Here is a 23,342-nt window from a genome sequence, read left to right on the forward strand (position 1 = left end):
TATTTGGTTTAAAATGACTATTTTGAAATATCCTTCAATTTAATAAAAAAAATTAAAACTCCTCAAAATCAAAATTGGAATGTTTCATTTCTCAGTTCACTGACAATTTTTTGTTTTGGGTTGGCCCAAAATGATTTTTTGTCCAACTTTTTGGAACTGCCAGTGAACTCAGAAATTAGTTATTTGCACAGGTGGGAGCAGGGGAACTGTGGTGATATTGGTGAAAGGAAATAGAAATATAGTGTCAATGAGAGCACACCTGATGAAGTATGAGTGGTTTCTACAAAGAAGAGGACGGAGGTTGAGGCAGGCCCCTGTTACAAGGGTGTATAGGGTTATACAGGGATCCCCAGGGTCAGATATTTGCAAATATTCAAAATATGGCATGTGATGTCTCTACACACTGGTTGTCATAATCATTGTGAAATGTGTATATGGATAATATTTAAAGAATTATGTATCTGTACTGAAAATTATGTTCTTAAGGTCTTGGAGTTAAGGCAGGTCACCAAGAGATGACAAGCCTCAGAGATGTTCCTTTTGGCGGGAGGTAACAGACACAAATCTCCTTATCTGGCCATTTGTGTATTACATACCTTACACTGTACGCCTGTTTGCATACTAAGTCAGGTGCCAATTAAGAAAGAAAGGAAAGAAAGGAAATCTACAGTAAGGAACAAACAGTGGGCTTGTCCTGGTAATGAATAAAGACAAAGAATTGTTCTGGTGTCCCTTGAAGTACAAAGGGAAATATTGAATCCTTCACGGAGGAGGCAAACTGACAGCATCATACATGTGATGAGATATCCTAAAGAAATGTCTTCAGAAGAGTTTACAATCTGCTGATCCCCTGGTTGAGCAGGAAAGCTATTGTTTATGAAGGAGCAGAGTTTAGCACCAATTGGTATGCTCAAGAGCAAAGCAAGTAAGGCCATGGCTACATTTACAGTTCTGCAGCACTGGTAGTTATAGCTGTGTTCGTACAGCTGTGTAGGGCCAGCGCTGCAGTGTGGCCACACTGACAGCTACCAGCGCTGCAGTGTGGCCACATTTGCAGCACTTGCAGTGCTGTTGGGAGTGGTGCATTGTGGGCAGCTATCCCACAGAGCACCTCGTCCCATTTTGGCGTTGTGGCTTGTGGGAAGGGGAAGGAAGTGTGCCGGTCTTTCCGCTTCCTGTTCCAACGCCCCGTGGTGCTTTGCTACACATTCCGAGCAGTTTGGCGGCATTGTGAGTCTGCAGCGCGATTTCTGAGATTTCTGTTACAAATGGAGCCTGAGCTGCTGAGGACCTTGCTGATGAATGTTGCCAGCACATCACGCATGGCAGTGGAGCTATTCTTTCAGCTGCAAAGTGACAGTGAGGAGTCAGACGATGATATTGAATCTCCTGACGCTCAAGACACTCAATTGCTTGTGGCGGTAACAGACATGCTCAGCACCGTGGAACGGCGCCTTTGGGCTCGGGAAACCAGCACTGAGTGGTGGGATCACATCGTCCTGCAAGCCTGGGATGACGAGCAGTGGCTGCAGAACTTTCAGATGAGAAAAGCCACTTTCATGGGACTGTGTGCTGAGCTCACCCCTACCCTGCGGCTCAGGGACACGAGATTGAGAGCTGCCCTGCCAGTGGAGAAGCGGGCGGCTATTGCAATCTGGAAGCTGGCAACTCCAGACAGCTACCGATCGGTGACGAACCAGTTTGGAGTGGGAAAGTCCACCGTTGGAATGGTGCTGATGCGAGTTTGCACAACCATTAATCGCACCCTGCTAAGAAGAATTGTGACTCTGGGGAACGTGCAGGACATTGTGGATGGCTTTGCACAAATGGGTTTCCCTAACTGTGGAGGGGCAATAGATGGGACGCATATTCCTATTCTGTCACCACCCCACCTGGCATCAGAGTACGTTAATCGCAAGGGGTATTTCTCCGTGGTTCTCCAAGCGCTTGTGGATCACTGTGGGCGTTTCACTGACATTTACTCAGGATGGCCTGGAAAGGTGCATGATGCACGCATCTTTCAGAACAGTGCCCTGTTCAGGAAGATGAGGGCCGGGACTTTTTTCCCAGACCGCAAGATCACAGTAGGGGACGTCGAAATGCCCACTGTGATCCTTGGAGACCCCGCTTACCCCTTAATGCCTTGGCTCATGAAACCGTGTACAGGGAAGCTTGACAGGAGCAAGGACCGGTTCAACTACAGGCTGAGCCGGTACAGAATGACTGTGGAGTGTGCTTTTGGCCGTTTGAAAGCCCGCTGGAGGTGTCTTTATGGGAAGCTAGATTTGGGGGAAAGCAGCATTTCCGCTGTTATATCCGCGTGCTGTACCCTCCATAATATTTGTGAAGGGAAGGGTGAAAGATTCAGTGAGGAATGGACCTCCGAGGTTCGACGCCTAGAGGCTGAATTTGCACAGCCAGAGAGCAGGGCTACTAGAGAGGCCCAGGAAAGGGCTTCAAGGATTAGAGATGCCTTAAGGGAGCAATTTGATGCTGAGAGCCAACAGTAATGTTTGGTGCCTTTGCGGTGCTCCTTTCTACCTTGGGGTACAATATTTACCACTTTCTGCAATAATAAAAAGTATTGTAAAAGCCATAAGATCCTTTATTCAAAGTACAGTACATAAAAGGCCAGGGCGGTTAAGGTGGTGGACTGTACATTCAGAGGTTTGAATATGTCCTGTTTGGATTGCTGTTCAATGTCTGCTGCACTTCAGGATTACTATGCTGCAGAGTAATGGGGGTGGAGTGCACAGGGTAAGGATTGTAGTTATCAGGGCTGGTAGGTGATCGTACAGGTGTTGGGGGCAGCTGTGGGTAATAAGAAACTGGCTGCTGGAGAAAGGTATTTTGTGCAAATACTAGGGAACAAGAAAGAGAGCTTTGGGAGGGTTGTGGGTTACCACGGTACAGATCTGCCTGCATGGCTATGAGAGACTCGAAAGAGTCAGTTTGGCGAGCCAGGAGGCTTATCATGTGCTTTGAAGTTTTTTTGGTAGCCAATTCCTTTCTCCTGCTTTGTGTTTGCCTCCACTCATACATTTTCTCTCTCCATTCCTGCGTCTTCCTACTTTCTCTGTTGTAGTGATTCAAAACTGCTTTGATCAATTCTTCTTTTGATTTTTGCGGATTTTTTCTCAAGTTCTGCAAGCGACTTGAGGCCAGTGATCTGGCTGCATTAGTCAAGGTCACTAAAAAAAACATAGATAGAAACATGTAATACACAGAGGCTACATTGTTTATTATCACACAGTGAAGGAGTTTGTAGACTTTTTGTAGCATCATTCCCACATACCTAACATAACACAGAGAGGCCAGGGAAGTGAAGGCATAGCGAGCAATGGGGTGAGTGTTTCTGCCCCGACTTCACCTGGGAGGGGGAACTGACTGATGGTTCACTGGGGTTTATCTGCACTGGGTAGAGGAGGTAGCTGGTGGCCTGCACAGGGGACAGTAGGGAACATGAAGCTGGTGAGCGGCTGGCGGGGGGGGGCGGTCCGCGGAACTGCCAGCCTGCTGGGGGGTGGGGATGCACCGCAGTGCTGGCTACTTGCTGGAAGGAGGGGGGAGACCGGAACGCACCGCGGTGCTGGCTACCTGCTGCAAGGGGGGTGGGGAGACCGGAACGCACCGCGGTGCTGGCTACCTGCTGCAAGGGGGGTGGGGAGACCGGAACGCACCGCGGTTCTGGCTACCTGCTGGAAGTGGGGGGGGAGACCGGAACGCACTGTGGTGCTGGCTACCTGCTGCAAGGGGGGTGGGGAGACCGGAACGCACCGCAGTGCTGGCTACCTGCTGCAAGGGGGGTGGGGAGACCGGAACGCACCGCAGTGCTGGCTACCTGCTGCAAGGGGGTGGGGAGACCAGAACACACCGCGGTGCTGGCTGCCTGCTGGAAGGGGGGGAGGGGAGACCGGAATGCACCGCGGTGCTGGCTACCTGCTGCAAGGGCGGTGGGGAGACCGGAACGCACCACGGTGCTGGCTACCTGCTGCAAGGGGGGTGGGGAGACCGGAACGCACCGCGGTGCTCGCGACCTGCTGGCGGTGGGGGGGGACCACGAACCTGGCGCCCTGCACTGAAGTATCCCTAAATTCTCAACAGCGTTTCCTACTGCCAGATATATCACTGCTGCGTGTTACCTGGGAAGAGAGGGAGGGTCTTCTACAGCAATGTGGATTCCGCCCTGGCCCCTATGCAGCTTGCCTGTGTGCAGCCATGGTCCTCCCACCCCTCGCTGCACAGTGGATCGGACGAGTTTGCCTGACTGGGACAAGGACCACGGTGGCTCTCCCTATAAACTTGCGAAAGCACATTGCCCATGCTCTGGCTGCAACTTTTCAAGAGATTACCGAGGCCGATTACAGAGACGTGATAGAGCAAATCAATGGGCTATTCCACGTTTAGGCACACATGCAGGCAGCCATAACCCCAACCGTCCTCTCCCAAAACATAAAATCTGCTTACCCTGAGCACACTCCTCTTCTTCTTCTTCACTAGCAACTTCCCACTGCTGCGACTGGCTAGCCTCCTCCTGTCTTGAGAAGAGCTCCTGGCTGCATGCCTCCTGGGACTCTGGGGTGTCTCCCTCCACCCCAGTAGCCTCACTCTCGGCTTCCTCTACACCCTCCCCCACTTCTCCCTGCTCTGAACTCTCCATCGTGCTCCTAGGATTGGCAGTGGGGTCACACCCAAGTATGGCATCCAGCTCCTTGTAAAAATGGCAGGTTGTGGGGGCAGCTCCTGAGCGGCGATTTCCCTCATGGGCTTTGCAGTAAGCACTGTGCAGCTCCTTAATTTTTACCCTGCACTGCAACGCGTCCCGTTCATGGCCCCTTATCAGCAAGGACTGTGATATCTGCCCATAGGTATCATAATTTCTCTGGTTGGAGCGCAGCTGTGCTTGCACAGCTTCCTCACCCCAAACACTGATGAGGTCCTGCAGCTCAGAACTGTTCCATGCTGGGGCTCATCTGGGGCATGGAGGCCTGGTCGCTGATTGATTGATTGATTGATTGCACTCCACACCTGGCTGAGCAAACAGGAAGGGGATTTTTAAAATTCCCAGGGCATTTAAAGGTGGGATCAGCTGAGCCCAGGGCAGTGGAGTGTGCAGGATTACCAGAGAGGTTTAAAAGGTATGCTGGGATACCTCCTTATACCTCGGAGGTCAATAAAAGCGCTGATGGGGTCCACACTTGCTGACCAGCGCTGGATCACCAGCGCTGGAATCGCTACACCCGAGGCTCGACCGGGTGTACAGCCAGCGCTGCAGCCAGGGAGTTGCAGCGCTGGCCGTGCTTTGCAAGTGTGGCCACATCCTAAGTTGCAGCGCTGTAACCCCCTCACCAGCGCTGCAACTCTCTAGTGTAGCCATGGCCTAAGTGGAGTTTACCCATTTTTCTTGTGGAGAATATAGAGTTTAGGTTAGGTTAGCTGACCCACTTATTTTTTCACCACTGCAAGCACTCTTTTTGACATTGCATAATACCTCCCCCGTAACAGTGATTTAAATAGAAAAGCTTGCAGTATAAGGTACTGCTCAGCAGGAGTAACAATGTCAGAATTGGGCCCTAAGGGTCACCTCTACAAAGGGATTTAGGTGTTGCAACTTCAAACTTATAGGTTGCTAACCACCAAGTGGAATTTACAAACCCTGAGTTAGGTACCTAGATCTCCTCTGTGATGCATGGGGAGAGACAGGCACCTAAGAGTGGGATCCACAAAGACTTGCATGCTGGGTGGGGAGCCACCTAAATTAATCAATAGCGGACACCGAGGAGAGGGATGTACCCTAAACCCTCCTCTTCTCAGGGATTTAGGGGCCTAAATCTGGGCTGGAGGGAGGGATCCACTGTGAGCCCCAGTTGGCAATCCTGTTCCTAGAGTCAGATGCATAAGCCATTTCTTGCAAATATGGTGGGGGCTCACACTGAACTCCATGCAAAACAGCAGCAGTGGTAGCAGCAGGACGAAGAGGAAGACTTTGCCTCATGAATTTTATCGCAGTGGTTCAGGTAATCACACAAGATGTTCAAATTCCTCTTCTGCCTAATGAGGAGAAGGGGTTGAACTTGTGTTTCCCATCCATCAGGTGACCTTCCTAACAACTGGACTATGGTGTATTGTGTTGTGAGTCTCTTTGTCTCGCCTGAAGAAGCTGTTCCACTGAGTATAAATCATTAAATATGCATTGGACCAGAGAGAGGAGGACTCTATAATCCACTCCAATTCTCAGGGTTCCAGGCTCCCTGTCGGGGAGCCAGGCACTGAGTCCCAGTCAAGGTCTGGGTTTCCAGGCAACCTGTCATGGAGCTGGGAGCCTGGCAGTCCTGAGAGCCCCAGCTCAAACTGGATCTTCCTGGACTGCCAGGCTCCCCACTCTGTGGCAGTGACCCTGGACGCCCTCAGAGCCATGACTTGTGTTGGGGTTCAAAGGGCCTCCAGGCTGCTGGCTCCAGAGCTGGGAATGCAAGGTAATGCTCCCTACAGTGAGTACCAATCTCAGCAGACCATTAGAGAGCAGGGCACAAACCCCAAATTGGCTGTGACTTCCAGACTTAGATTACACCAACTAATTATCAAGTGTAAATTCCTCAGGAACAGCCTAACCATGACACTTCTCCTTCCGCTCCTTCCACCAGTCATTGTGTGGAGGTAGATGTGCTTTGAAAATACTGACCAGATCAGGCCCCACAGGCAAGACTTATCTTCTTCTGACTTAAGTATCTGGTTAGGGTGACCAGGTGTCCGGTTTTGGACTGGAACACCCAGTCAAAAAGGGATCCTGGCCGCTCTGGTCAGCACCGTGAACAGGTCATTGAATGTCTGGTTGGCGCCACCACACCAGGGCTGGCAGGCTCCCTGCTAGCACCGCACCGTGGTCAGCATGTCTGGGTACTAACCTTAGGGGCTGCTGGGGGGTGTGTGTCTGTGTGTTGCCCCACCCTCAGGCACAGCTCCCATTGGTTGGGTCAGGGGAGGGGAGGAACTAGCGTGACTCGTGAGCTTTCAGCAGGCAGCTGTTGAAGGGTCACCTGGTGCACGCCTCTCCCTCTGCTCTTCGGTTCTCTTCTTCTAACGCTCCTCATGTGGCTGGGCTTGAGCTGTGGGTCTGTCTGTTGCCTCATTGCCGGCACCCAGGAGTTCCAAGTATGTGTATCCCTGTCTCCAAGTGCTGGGATTGGGGCTGCACTCCCATGCCCCTCACTGCATCCCTCCCCATCCCAACCTCGCCTCCTGGATTCCCATTCCCCTTATTGCATCCCTGCTTGTCTCATCCTGCCCTGCTCCCCACACCTACCCATCCCAGCCCTGTACCCCTTACAGCACTCTCCCATCCATCCTCTCCATCCCCACATCCCTCACTCCCCATAGCCCTGCACTCCATTCATCTCCATACACTGCTGCACTCCCATTATGTCCCTATGTAACCACGCCCACCCACATCCTCATGCACCTGTAGCCTTCTGCCTCCTCCTGCATCCCCATCCACCTTCCATACCCCTGCACATTCCCTACTCTCTCCTTCACTGCCCCCTCTCACTCCCACCTTGCTCTCGTCCCTCCCCATCCTCTCTCCTCCATCCCCCCTTCTTTTCCCCTCCAGCCCACCCTCCTCCCTTCCCAGCTGGATGATTTAGGCAGCCCTGGAAAAGTATGTGAAGTGTCTCTGTGTAGGCAAGTGTGCATGCATGCATTGTATGTATGTAAGAGACTGTATCTCTTTGTGTAGGGAGGTGTGTGTATTGCTGCATGTGTGTATACCTGTGTGAATAAAATGAGCAGCCTAACTCTTCAACTTTTATTCCTTTTGTTGGCTTGTGCATGCAAAAACTGATGACCTAAAATATGTGTGTATTCATTTCATAGCAAGTTTTTAAAAGAGAAGGGAACTCTAAAAGAAATGTATCATTTCTTAAAAAATGAATGTTGTTGACTAGTAAATACCGAAGAGCCAATGTATCATCCTTTTCTCCCCACCTTTGTCTAGCTACATTATAAAATCTCTGTTGCAGACTCTCTCTTTTTATGTGTGCCAGGTACCTATCACCCTGAAGCCCTGATCTTAGTTGCATAGGCACTGACTCTGTGGGTGCTCTGGCGCTGGAGCACCCACAGAAAAAAATTAGCAAGTGCTCCACACCCACCGGCAGCCAAGCTCCCCCCTCCTTCTTCCCCTCCCCCACGCTGCATCCCTGTGCCTCCCTCTCCCTCCCAGCACTTACCACCCCACCCCACCCCACCCCCACCGCCTAACAGCTGTTTGGCAGCACTTAGGAATGTCTGGGAGGGAGGGGGAGGAGCGGGGACACGGCGCGGGGCAGGGGCGGGGAAGAGGGAGGAGGCACACTCAGGGGAGGAGGTGGGGACTTGGGGGAAGGGGTGAAATGGGGGCAGGGTGAGGGCGGTGCAGGTGCAGGGCCAGCGGTGGGGTGGGGTCAAGCACCCACCTGGAAGGGTGGAAGTCGGCACCTATACTTAGTTGGGGTCTCTAGGCACTAAACAACAATTGTAATATTAAATAATGTGGAAATTTATGTATTAGTAGCATGCTACATGTGTACACAGGAATACACCTGTGTATTTACATGTAGGTATGGGAGTCAGTTTCGACAGGTTTATTTATATAGGTATCTGGACAGGTGTGCATTTCTGTGGTTGTACTCTATGGCTTTGTGTTTGGGCTTCAAGAATGGGACTTTAATTGACCCATTGCGGCTCTAATAATGTGTGGTCCTAATTCCACACATAAAATTACAATAACTTTAGTAAATAAAAAACATGGAGCTGGTTACGAAAAATGGGAAGAGGGGAGAGAAAGAATCATGAAAGCCTTTGTGAAATTTCATCTTTTTTTAAATTAACCTTTTTTATTATTTTGCTGCCAGCTCTAGCGTCCTGTAACAAATACAACTTGAACTTAGCATAATACATCTGTCAAAACAATAAATATGCCTGTTTGGGCCTTGCAGTGAAAATGAGCACTGAGAGAGGGTGGGGGAAAGCAAGTGATGGAGGGAGGGGGGATGGAGTGAGTGGGGGGCAGGGCCTCAGGAAGGGGCAGAGCATGGGCGGGACAAGGGTGTTTGGTTTTCTGGAATTAGAAAGTTGGCAACCCTATATCTGGTTAGGGCATCAGCATTAAGGTGCGTACACCGAGGCACTGTGTGCATACTTAGAGGCAGAAACTTGGGGGCTTTGGTGGCTTTTACAGCAAAACAATTCTGTGCCAAGAGATTTTTCAGTGTTTTTAGAGTTAGGCAGCGGTATAGCAGGGATTTTGAGCTTAAATTTTGGACTTAACTGCCAAACTCCTTCTTCAGGTGCCTAACTCCTTTGGTGGATCTGGGCTCTTTTCCATGAAACTTGAAGACACAAAAGCAAGAACATTTCTACTCAAGGCAAATTGTACATAACTAGTATATTCCTGTTACAAAACCATTGTAAATGTCACACCAATTAGACTGCAACCAAAGGAAGAGACAGCTTTATGTCTGAGAATTTGGAAACTGCATTAATTTCATATCAGTGTTTTGTCCTGTTATCTGTGTGAACTACCTAATACTTTAGAATTTGCAAATATGCTAAATTGACCATGAGACCTGGAACAACCACAGCAGTTTGAATAATTAAATTAGGCTGTGTCCAGTGGATTATTTATTGAAATATATGTCAGTATAGCCATTATGAGCTTCTCTAATATGTTTCCACTAACAAGTCTCATTCTCTTGACATTATGAATGTATTCAGCATGTGGTATAATGTAGGAAGTGTGCTTTACCTGAATATAATTTCACTTAGTTTTCATTAAATGTCAATTTCAATATCTTTATATTGAATTAATAGAAAACTATGGTAACCTTCCAATGGTCAAAAAAATACCTCTGAATACTTCATTGGATTACAAAATGTCAAATCCTGGTAAAGTTATACTTCTATTATTCTCTCTAGTGACTTCTTCTATTGGTGCAATTAGAGATTATTTCTCACCATTTTCCTAAAGCAAAGACAGAGAAGAAAGGGATTGGTCTTCAGCTAGAGTAAATCATTGTAACTCCATTGATATCACTCGAACTACAGCAATTTACAACAGCTGTGGATCTAGTCCACTATCTATACACAACTGTAAGCTACATTGCCCCTGCAGGTGCAACGTGTGTGCGTGTAGGGATGGGGGAGGGATAATTAGGAATTACAGAAAGAATGCTATTCTCTGCAATCGAGGGGAGCACTGGGAGAACTGCCTCCAAGTATCCCCAGAGCTGCAAACAGGTTCAAAGGGCACAACAAGGGGAAGAAAGGAGGCAGATTCAGAGCCCTGTACCCACTCCACACTGGCCCCTAATTCTGCAACCTGCACACTTCCTTTGTGAATTGGGGAGGGATTTGGTCTCAGTGAAATTTTTTCTTCAGATAGTCTTTTACATTTGTTTTCCTAATAGCTGTCAGATATTATTGTGGTACTTGCTTTCTTCTCATTTACTCCCAGGGTCTTTTCTTGGCTAGTATATTTGCAGTGTATGTGTGTGATTATTTAGGGCATAGTTCCTTTGGCTATTTTATTAACCATTTCCACTAGCTACTTTACAGTGTTTAGTTTTTAATAACAGAATTTCAGTAAAGATAATCAAGATGGCAAACACAACACCCTTGAAATCGTGCAGTGCCTAGACTAGTTGCTATTATTATTTTTTTTTTGAAGGTTTATGGTTCCACTGAAAGCCTCAACACTTTTCAGTTTGGCTTGAAAGGCAAGGTTCAAGGGAGTCTTTAACACTTGGATCATCAACTCAGCAGCCTCTAATGCCTCCCTGATGTCAATGCATACTTAGGGTGCCCTTAATCTGACTCTAAAGAGTTATTTCCAGAGAGCACTTTTCAGATTAAACTTCCTTAAAGTGGATGTCTCCTGCCTAAGGGCATTTAATTAATTGTTTACCTACTCAAAGCTGTTAGCCCATATAATAAAAAGGGGCGGAGGGAGACCAAGAAAAATGTTGTCCTTTAATGTTTGCTTAAATTTTAAAAATACTCCAATTGTATCTCTTATTGGGCTCAGTCCTGCAAAGTGCTGAATATTCTGGCTCCACTGAATTAATTGGGACTACACAAATGCTTAGAGGTAGGTATGGACTTTTAATCAAACTAAACCATGTTGCAATAAGAGAGAAGATCCTGTCATGGATCAATAACTGGTTAAAAAATAGGAAACAAAGGGTAGGAATAAATTATCAGTTTTCACAGTGGGGAGAGGTAAATAGCTGGGTCCCCAAGGATCTGTCCTGGAATGAGTGCTGTTCAACATATTCGTAAATGACATGGAAAAGAAAGTCAACAGTATGGTGGCAAAAATTGAAGATGATACAAAATTACTCAAAATAGTTAAGTTCAAAGCTGACTGCAAAGAACTACAAAGGGATCTCACTAAACTGGGTGACAGGACAACAAAATGGCAGATGAAATTCATTGTTGATAAATGCAAAGTAATGCACATTAGAAAAATAATCCCAACTATTGATACAAAATGATAGTGTCTAAATAAGCTATTACCGCTCAAGAAAGAGATCTTGGAGTCATAGTGCACAGTTCTCTGAAAACGCCTGTGGTCAAAATAGCTCACAATGTTAGGAACCATTAGGAAAGGGATAAATTATAAGACATAAAATATCATACCACTATATTTATCCCTGGTACCTTGAATACTGCATGTAGTTCTGGTCACCCCATCTCAAAAAAGATATATTAGAATTGGAAAAGGTATGGAGAAGAACAACAGAAATGCTTAGTAGTATGGAACAGCTTCCATATGAGGAGAGATTACAAAGAGTAGGACTGTTCATTTTAGAAAAAAAGATGAATAAGGAGGGAGTATGATAGAGGTCTATCAACTCATAAATAGTGTGGAGAATGTGAATAGGGAAGTGTTATTTATCCTTTCAGGTAACACAAGAACCAGGGGTCACCCAGTGAAATTTATAGGCAGAAGGCTTAAAACAAACTTCCTACTTAATCTGAGGAACCCATTGTCATGGGATATTATGAAGGCCAAAAGTATAACTGGATTCAAAAAAGAATTAGATATGTTCATGGAGGATAGGTCCATCAACGGCTATTGGCCAAGATGATCAGGGATGTGACCCAATGCTCCAGGTGTCCCTAAATCTCTGACTGCCAGAGAGTGGCACTGGATAACAGGGGATGGATCACTCAAAAATGCACTCTTCTGTTCATTCCCTCCTAAGAATCTAGTCATTCTTAGAAGACAGTATACTGGGCTAGATGGACCATTGGTCTGACCCAGTATGACCATGCTTAAGGGCTTTGCTGGACTGGGGCCGATGTGCTCACCATCTTGCAAGACCAAGTCTAATTGACTGTGTGCTGGCTGTCACCCCACATTCCATACAGTCAAAGTTAATAGGAGGTCTGCCCATGAGGAACTTGCAGGATCTAGCCCTTAGTTTGCATCTTACCAGGCTTGTGTGACATAGAGTATATTGTTTTGATTATTTTGAGTTTCTGCAACATATGCAACAATGAGGAATGAGTTTATAGGGGATTTTTCCCCAAAAAATAAAAAACTTATGTGCTTGCAGGTATATACGTTATATGCCAAATTTTAGCCTAAAGCTAATTTTTATATCTCTGTTATAAGCCTCTGAAAACAGAGGTCTCTAATGGAACTGCTGACACATCCTTAACTATAGCATTGCTACTGGGTGCCACTCTAATACGGTACATATTTCTTTGTGAAAGAACCGAAAGCTGCAATCATAAAGCTTGGCTTTATGATATCAAAATTCTCAGTGTCTGTACCTCCAGGGAGAAAAACAATTAGAGAAAGACAATCTACCTAAATAGGCTGGAAAACTGCACTGCTGTATCTATGCTTCATTACCCTGCCTCCTTCTCATCTCACGTTTTCCACAAATAGCGTGATTATGTTTACCTGACATCTTCACGCTTCCCCGCTGAGATAGCTGAGGATGCTTTGAAGCTGAGATAGACAATGCTTCCTGTGAGTAGCCACTTATATTTTCATTCGAAGGGTCTAATTCTCAAACCATTTCAGAGAGTAGTTTCAATCTTCAGCATGTTACCTAATATGGGTCCCGGGCAGAACATGTAGAATGAGTAAAGGGCACTTTTGAAAAATAACCATATACAATAACAGGAAGAATTAACCTAACTGGCACATTATGCTGCTATAGCCTTGATTTCTCTCAGACTGAGATGCTAGGGAATATTCCTGAATTAACATCTATCTGTAGGGACTGTTCAAACTTGGCTATTTTTTTTTTGAACGGCATTAGAGATAACTTATAGAGAAAAATTGGTGCCTCTGTTGAGAAGCCCTCTGCCACCAAACACTGTCTGGGTACTAGCCCCTAACTGTTGCACTAGGATAAAGTGCCCTTTCGTATGTGAAACTCTTAATATGAAATTTAAAAAAAGCCTTTTGGAATAATCTCTGAAGTGAAAGTTACCAAGAAATTTTTAGTGGCTCTTTTGAAGAACTGAATCATAAACCTACATCAGCATAAAGGCTCAAGAAATGTTCAGCTTGCCCTGATAAGAAATAGATATTTTATTTTTCAGACTTCCCAGGTACTGAAGGAGATCTCTGCATATTCTGTTTCAATTGCTAGACTATGAATCTGAATAACTAAACTACAGATAATTGGACACGACTCCTCAAATTAGAAACCAATATTACATGTGAGAATTAATGACATTTCATTATGTATTACTGTCTACATTAATAAACTATGACTATATTAGACTTAGTAGCTGCGTACAAGTCTCCTTTTCTTGTAACCCTTGGGATGTCTCTAAATCTAGTTCTAATCTAATGCTGTATGAGCTGCAGAATGACTAAACTTAAATTCATTTGAACATTTGTTTGAGGCAATAATAGCTGCAACACATTACCATATGGTAAGTCCAAACGATATCATGAATTATCTCTACCTGTATATTTACATCTGAACACATACACTTTATAGAATAGGCTGGAAATCAGCCTTAAGTGCAGCAGCTGGCAGAACAGCCCATTATTACATTGGCATAACCACCTACTATTATATGTGCTTTCTTAACAATTGGAAGAATATGTCTCCTAGAGGAAGAATTCAGCAGTTTTCCTTTACAACTTTTTCTCTTACACTGATCATGAACTGACCCCACTCTTCTGGTGAAAGAAGCTTCTTCTGGACTTAAAGCTCTCCGATAACTAGAATTCAAGCTTTGTTCCACAGCTGATTAAAAAAAAAACATTAAATAGAGAACATAGATTTAATAGGGACCCCTGCAATTTTGCTCTCTGATTTGCACCTTCTGGCTTCACTTGCTTATTATAATTGAACAAACTCCATTTGTGCAATGACTAGAAAGCTTCCCGCACTTACCCACAATGCACACTATTTGTTAAAACTAACCTGCTGTGAATTTCCAGTGAAAAGTGATGTTGTGGTCACATCTCTACATTAGTGGAGAGCACAGCACTGATAGAGCCAGTTCAGAGTGATTAACCAGTTTGAAGAAAGAATTCTCTTTTTGACTATGCCTATGGATGCTTGATGCCTCATCTCAAAGCTAAAATGTCTTGAAGAGTAACTAACTAACAGCTACAGGTAATATTACTATCTACACACAGGCACTGGGTTGACACAGACAGAGCAGTTAAAGAGTGTGAATGATTCATCTTCAGATGACACACCACTCTTTGAAAAGCACACAAACGTGTTTTACACATATCTCAGAGTAAAGAAGGCAAGAGCCAACACCAATATGAAAAACAAGGAGTCCTTGTGGCACCTTAGAGACTAACAAATTTATTTGGGCATAAACTTTCGTGGGCCAGTATGTTGATCTACTTTTAAACCTATATTATACTATTTAGTATTTGTTTTATGATAGCACCTAGAGGTCCGGACCAGGTGCTAGACATCAATAATGAAAAGGTGGTTCCTGTCCCAGGGAGCTTACAATCTAAGTATGTAAGGCACGAGACTATAGGAGGATACAACAAACAGATGAGCAGATCGCAAGGTAACCATGAGACAGATATACTTAGTATTGAAATCAATGGTCACTAGAGCTGTTTGAATAATTTATTTTTCAGTTCTATGATAATTCCAAAAAACTGGAGAAAAATTGTTTTGTGTTGACTCAAAAATTATTTTAAAAAAATTGGTGAATCGAAAAGTAAAAAAGTAATTTTATTTCAAGTTGAACAAGAGATTTTGTTTAACCAAAACCATGTTTTGATTTTGAACATTTTGAAATCTTTTTAAAAATGAAGTTGAAGGAAATTTTTAAGAAAAAGTCATTTCAAAATTTAAATAATTTAAATGTTTTAGTTTCAAAAGTACAAGAATGAAATGTTTCAACCTTTCTGGATATTTTCCCCCAACTTCAATAGTTCAGTAAAACTGGAATGAGTTTGACAAATGTTTTGGTGTCACTGAGTCTGCATTTTTCACCAAAAAAAGTTTTGGACAAAACATTTTGTGCAGCTGTAATTGTCATAATCCTCAATAGGCTAGGAGTTCTATGTGTGGGGAAAGGAAGTGGAAGGAATGGGAGTAAAGTGTATTTTATGGTAATAGAATAATTAATGTTGCCACATAATTTGAACCCATTCACTAATGGAGTGCACAGGGTCCTAACTTTATCTAATCTAAGCTCAGAACCTTCCAACATTTCAGGTGAGCAGTTTCACTCAGAAAAGTAGTTCCATTGAACATAATGTGACTACTCGTGTGTAAAGCACTTATGTGTTATTAAAATTAGGGCCCTACACTATAAACTCCTCAGGACAAGGACTATGGCCCAGAACTTAACTGTACCTAATTTTTTTTGTGGTTCCCCTATTCTGGGGCTAGTTCTACATCTTCATAGTCATCAAGGATGCTCTAAACTGCACCAATTGGCTACGGCTCCAATCAGTCATTATTCCAGTTGAAAATCCCTGAACTGTAGTGTTTCTCTGGCCTCACTCCTGTCCTTGTGGCCACATCCTTTACATCAGGCCAAGAGTGGGTGGTGCAAGAGCCAGCTATTCCACCTAGACATTCTCTTAGAATGATGGCAACAACTGGCCAGTTTAGCCAGTTTTCCCCCTCGGATCAGTGAAAGTCAGCCTAAGTAGGATTTGGCCGTATGTCTTTATTCTATTCTAATGAAATTCCACCACATGCTATGAGATCACATCTCCTGCAGTGAAATATAACAGCAACAGAGTTAATGAAATTACCTCTCTAAATCCCCCATTTAGTCAGGTCACAAGTGAATAATTGACAAGATGCTCAGTCACATGTGGACAACAAAGAATATTGTATGTAAGTAAGGCTAAATCCTTAGCTGGAGTAAATCAGTGGTGCATCCCTTGACTTTCATGGAGCTGTGCTCGTTTGCACCATCTGAGGATCTGGCCTGTAAAGTGAAAGACCCAGAAGGTCATTTCCCACAGAGTGTGTTGTGTCCTAAAACAGAGATTGTTTGGCTCCAACTTAATGTAGGGAAGGATTCCAGATTTTATATCACTGTTAAAAATCAAGAGACAAAAAGTGTAACCCATTGATTCAGGTTTCTTAGAGATTAAATTAAATTTTTTTTCCCCACATTTAATACATTGATTCAGATTTTTAGCTGGTGTCAATCAACATAGCTCCATTGACTTGAGTGGAGCTGCACTTATTTCCAGCAGCTGAGGATCCAGACAATTTGCCTATGAAAAAATAGCTGAATAAATAAAAAGCATAGATCTTAGCCCATTCAGATAGATATTATTTAAATAATTCATAAAAGCTAGGGGAATAGAAATAAATACAAAGCAAAACTGTTCCCTTTTAAAATGCTTGTTAGAACACAACTGTCTTTTGCTTTTTAAGGCCAGCCTCACTCATATTTTCTTGCTACACACTCTTCAAGAACTTATAAAAATGCACGATTCTTTAAGGTCTAACTTATTTATGAGGTGGAGCTGGCATAGTCCCATACATCTAAACATTGCATGCATCTGCTAGAGCTGACTCAAATGTGGTGATGTAGCAAATAAACTGCAGTTCATTTATTAAGTCAGAGACTAGTTCTGTTTTGTTAAACATTCAGCTTCTGTAATAATGGCTTACTTTTAAGTTGCTCAGCTCTCTTTAGCACTTTAGTAAAAATGTAGGTACATTTCAGGTTGGATCACACATGTTGGCCTTGCACCTGAAATATGTGGAATTCACTGGAGGTCTAGTAAACAATGTGCTTATCAAATGCAAAGTGGTTAGTGTTTCCTGAATAGTAAAATGGAGGGAGGTCTGAGGCCAGGAAATAGAGTAACCAAGCTAAATTCTTTCCCTTCTACAGAGAGAAATTGTTCAGCAAAATAGAAAGTGCTAATCTGTACTATGCTGCCATATATAGTAGGTGAGACAGAATCCATCTGCTAGGAAAATGAAGTATTTATTTTACAAGCAAAAGGAAGTGGTGACAACATTTTGTGAATTTCACTTAAAACATTTATATTTTGTTTTGGACAATTTTTAGGATAGCTGAAAGTTTGCTTTTCCATGAAATATAGCTACATACCTATTTGCACGTTGGAAATCTGTATGAATTCACATTTATGTGTTTTCACTGCAGAACTTAAAAACAAGTCCATTTTCATTCCAAGATCTCATTTTGAGCAAATAAACGGCTGAATCTGGCAAATAAACAAGAAGAAAGGAAAATGCCCATACTTGTAAAGACATAATTTAAAAAAAAAAACCTTTAAATTCCAAATACTTCATATTTCATTGTGAATGTTTAACACACTTCTAATTGCACTACAGGTTTCAGTGATGGCTTCTCAATTGCATGGGCTTGACTTCTGTTGGAGCCAAGGGCAGAGTTTCAGTGTATTACGGATAAGCCTACAAGAGGATATCCAATCAGATATAACATTTGGCCCCAGAACTATATGTGGCATCCATATCCATCAAATGAGTCTTGTGTGCTAGGAGTTTGACTAGTAATCTTCTTGCTCAGTCTGGTCTCAGGATGAGTGAATTCTGATTACATGAGATTGCACTAAACAGATGAACAAGAGTAGCTGTGATCCTGTCCCATCCTTTCAAGCAGTCAGAAAAGTTGAGATGAGAGAGAAACTCTTTCTCTCCACAAGAAGGGGAGAATAGATATTGTTTGATAGTGAAGGACACAGATTACTAGAAATTAAGCACAAGTCAAGGTCCTGGTGTTTCTTTGTTTTCTTGTGCCATAATGCCTTCAATTCTCACATGGCTACTTTTTTTTTAAACAAATAAAAGCGCTACAATAGAGTTCTGTGCAACCAAAGGCCCAAGTTCAAAGGTAATGTGTGAGGTGGGGTAACTTTGACTCCCGTTACAGGTGCATTCCTTTACTCTCAGTTATAGTCCCTTTGTCCTTATATTCAGTCTAGCAATGTATAAAGAATTCTAAGTTGGTGTTACATAGAAACCAAGGCACACAAAGAGAACATAAGGATATGATATACGTTAAAGTGTGGGGATTAGTTGAATTGATGCCGTCTCCTATCTCCCTGCCATGTTATCTGCAGAGGTAGGGCTCTGGATCAGTTCTCTGTTTGGGATCAATCTGGCTACTGTAAAATTAAAATAAAGGATCTTAAGGCCATTGAGCCAGCACTGCTGAGTGTGATAAAAGTGCCTTCCAATCACTTTCTTCCTGTCTCCTCCCCCTCCCCCCCCCCATTTTCTGATGTGTATAGCCACATCAGATACAGAGGCAACTTACAGGAAAAAAACAAACAAACACACACACCTCACTGTCACAGCTTCCACATAAGATGCTTCTGAACTTGGTGTATTTCTTTTCTTGTTCTGAGGATGCTTCAGTGGCTTTGAGAAATTGCTACCAAATGTATTGCTTACAGTTAAGATTAATTAATTACTGTAAAGACATAAGATATCTTGTTCCAATAGCTCACTTTCATTCCTCCAAAACTCACTGCTGGGCATCTCTTTCTTTGACTGCCTCTGAACTGCTCCGTCGTGTGATGACACAAGAGCAGCTGGGAAAGAGAACAGAGCATCCTAGTTTTGCTAGCACTGGTGGTGCTTGGAAGAATGAAATAATATTTCTTTTTTAAATGGTGTAACATCCACTGAAAGAAAGATATTTTTACTAGCAGAGGGCAGATATATTTTAATGTGCATAGTATTATACAGGTATTGTTACTGTCCTATGAAATAACAGAGACCCTGAAGTACAGCTAAGCTCTGAACACATGAACACAAACACACAGACACACACAGCTACAGTGTTAACTTCACTAAGTTACACTTTTCCCTTGGCTCCTCAAAGTGGTATTATCACTTTATTAAAATAGAACTCCCTATTGGAATGCTCAGCTTTAGGAGACTGGTAATGAGCAATGCGACCTTTCACCACTAGCAGTGAGACTCTTACAAGTGCAGCACAGAACTTGTAGCCCAGAGGGAGTGGGACAAAGTGGATATAAGCCGCCTTTGTACCTTTCTAATTCTGGTTCGCTCCAGAGGACGAAGTGGCCCCAGTATAATTTAGACAGCTCTGAGGCCCTGTCTAATTTGTGGTGGCCTCTCCTCTTCCAAATGCTCCCTCATTCCTATGAACGTGTTGATAGACACTGAGCTGGTGTAGCTCCATTGATTTCACACTAGCCCATTTTAAAAATAATTGAGAGTTATAGCATCTAGTAGTTTCGTGACTTATGTGCTGGTGGTCTCAGTCAAGTTCCTAGAAGACAGAACTGAATTTTACCAAAGTCCCTGTAAGACTGGAACCAATTGCTACAGAACCATCTTTACAATATATGGCAGCCCAGGAAAGAACAGGCCCTCAAGTGTGCAATAGGGGAGAATCTGGCCTTGATTTACCCTTTCTATGGTTCCACTAGAGTAGAGGAAGATCTGGTATTTCTTATGAAAGTACCACATTGTGTACAAGGTATGGTACTATACCAGTGATACTTGCCTCAGAGTTTTCTTTCACCAAACAGAGCTTACATCCTTTAATTATTAAAAAAGTTTTTACAGGGCAGTGTCAACTTTATGGTTCTATAATAAGCTTTTCTTCTTAGCATATAAAGATACAACCATATAGAAGAAGCATTTGTAAGAAAAATGACCATCAGTGGTGTTTTCCTTAGAAATATGTGTGGTTTAGAATACAGCATCACATAGCACTTGAAGGTTAGCAGAGTTCAGTATAAAGATGATAAACACACTTCTGTTTCAATAGGACTTTGTCCTTAGAGAGGTAATTTCAAACTTGATTCCAAGTTCCCTGGCTTTTATTTACCTCATCCCACTCTCAGTAGTATCCTGATCAATAGACGCATGTTTAACTTATTTCAGCCTTTTCTGCTCTCTTTCGCTATGTTCTATAATAACGTACTGTGGTTTGTTCCTCTGTGATTACTAGAGATGTAAGGTAAAAATATTTTACTCTCCACATACACACACACACACAGATTCTCAGAGTTTATTAAGAGCTCCTGGTTGTATTCTGTTCCTCAGGCAGCTGGAATGGAAGACATATAATTCAAAAAGGGTGACATTTGGGGTGAAATTCACCCCTGTGCAGAGGGTGATCCCAAGACCTAAGAGCTTATGGGGGATGAGAATGGTCCATCAGCCTTGGGCTGGTTGTCCACACAGGGTGAATTTCACCATTTGTTTCAACAAAGCTGGACATATTCTCCTGAGTCTCTATTGTGAGCTCTTTGGGGGCAGCAACTGTCTTCTTGTTAAAGCAGCAAAGAGTCCTGTGGCGCCTTATAGACTAACAGACATATAAGAGCATGAGCTTTCATGGGTGCATGCATCTGACGAAGTGGATATGCTCTTATATGTCTGTTAGTCTATAAGGTCTCTTATAAGCTCATGCTCTTATATGTTTGTTAGTCTATAAGGTGCCATGGGACTCTTTGCTGCTTTTACAGATCCAGACGAACACAGCTACCCCTCTGATACTTGCCTTTTTGTTCTGTGTTTGTATAGCACCTAGCATAATGGAGTCTTGATCCATGACTGAGTCTCCTACATGCTATTGCAATTCAAATAAGTAATAAATATATTACTCTCTGGCCTACATGAAGAGTGGCCTTTTTTGGTCTCAGAAGAAAAGGCCATACATTCCACATTTCTTGTCAGATAATAAAGTACTATAATGATGGGCAGTAAGGGTTGAGTTGTGGAAAATATGAGGGCCCATAATGAAGTTTGTAGATTTGCCCATGCTGAACCAGTCACACACATGGGCCATATTGTTGTGACAGAGACAGAGTCAGATTTGCATCTCTCATTATAATGAGTGCATGTTTCCTGTTTAAATTTACTACATTCATATTTATTCTAAGTGTGTCATCTTGCTCTTGTCCATGTGTGTTTTTGTGAACAGGTTGTCAAAATGCTTTATTTTGTTTTTAAAATATTGGAAGTGGAATAAGAGATTTTCACAAGCATTGTTTCATCCTCAGGTTAGGGAACATGAAGGTTCATTAGTGGACTAAATCACAATTTGAGATGTGGCAGTGGCAGCAAATGGTATGGCATTTTTGACATTGGGATGCAATACCACTAAACTGCTGTGCAATCTCTTTTTCTCAAACTCTCTCTCTCAAATGAGAGCATAAAATGTCAATTCCAGGTCAGACCAATGGTCTGTCTAGCCCACTATTCTGTTTTTCAACAGTCACTGCCAGATGCTTCAAAGGGAATGAACAGAACAGAGAAATTATCAAGTGATCCATCCCCCTGTCATCTCATCTCAGCATTAGACACCCAGAGCATGGGTGTGTGTCCCTTACTACCTTGGCTAATAGTCATTGATGGACCTATCTTCTATGAACTTATCTTATTCTTTTTTTAACATAGTTATGCTTTTGGCCTTCACAACATCCCAGGCAACAAGTTTCACAGATTGACTCTGCATTGTGTGAAGAAGTCCTTCCTTTTTGTTTTAAACCTGCTTCCTTTTAATTTCATCAGGTGACCCCTAGTTCTTGTGTTATGTGAAGGGGTAACTAACACTTCCTTATGCACTTTCTCCATACCATTCACAATTCTATAGACCTCTAACATATCCCCATACTTAGTGATTTCTTTCCTAAGATCTCAGTCTTTTTAATCTTTCCTCAAAAGGAAGCTGTTTGTATCTTATATGGATTATATATGTATATAGATGTGTTTATTTCCATAGATACACACACACGTATATTCAGTTATCACAAATAACATGATCCAGAATGATTAATCCAAATTATTTTCACAAGGTAAAATACACAGAACAAGAAAGGATGTTTTATTCTCCTTAGGCCAACAGCACATCTTGCCCTGGTCTCTGAAAATTCCCTGCCATGTCTTCATTCCCATTGCTGGCTTATCTGTTTTTCAAAACTGGGTTTTAAAAATAATCTGGAAGCATTGTGACAGCCAGGTTAGGTCAGCAACTGCCACAGCTACTGAGGGAGAGAATGGAGCAGGCACATTTATGACAGCTTGACATTTCAGATAATGGAGGTCACTCATTCAAGTTGTTGTCCCCCTGAGATGAGTGGAATTCTGCAGGTGAATGTGGGAGAGAACTGGCACCATTAAATTGTCAATTTGCTGGAAGTAAAGCATGTGGTTCTGGATTGGAACAGGAGAAAAATTCTTCTGATTACTGAAGCCAAAATTCTGCTTGCCTTCCTCATGTGAACAGGCTCAGTGGCACAAGTGACACTACTTGTGAGTGTAAGGGAAGCAGGATTTCACTCTATAAGATGAAGTTCTATATTCTGGCTGAACTGGCATTATGGATATTAGAGTATCATTACTGAAGACTACCATCCTGTCATGGAATACTATAATCAAGAAAACCGCAAACATTAGTGTTAAGAATTAGGATGAAACATGGCCCTGTGGTTAGAGACTAAGATGGAGAGTTTGGCATTCTTGATTATATTCTTAGATGCACCTTGAGCAAGCCCCTAAACCTCTCTGTATCTCAGTTTCCCCATCTGTAAAATGGGAATAACAACATGCAATGTGATAACAAGGGTACAGTAAGTCTTGGTTCATTGATATTTGTAAAGTGCTTTGAGATCTGGGGTCATAAGATGCTGTAGACATGCAAAATAATTATTACTTGTGCAGCTATTTTAATGTAGATGTGAAAAGTTCTGTTTTATGAAGGTAAAAATGTGTTATTTGCTTTTCAAATACACAGGGCGGTCATACAACTGAACTGTTTTTCCTCTGAATTTATGTTTTGTACTTTTTCCCCTCAAAAGCATTTTAATTACAATGTCAAGAACTAGCCAACCTACTGGT

The sequence above is a fragment of the Gopherus flavomarginatus genome, chromosome 3 (genome assembly GCF_025201925.1).
Source record: "Gopherus flavomarginatus isolate rGopFla2 chromosome 3, rGopFla2.mat.asm, whole genome shotgun sequence".
Taxonomy (NCBI): Eukaryota; Metazoa; Chordata; order Testudines; family Testudinidae; genus Gopherus; species Gopherus flavomarginatus.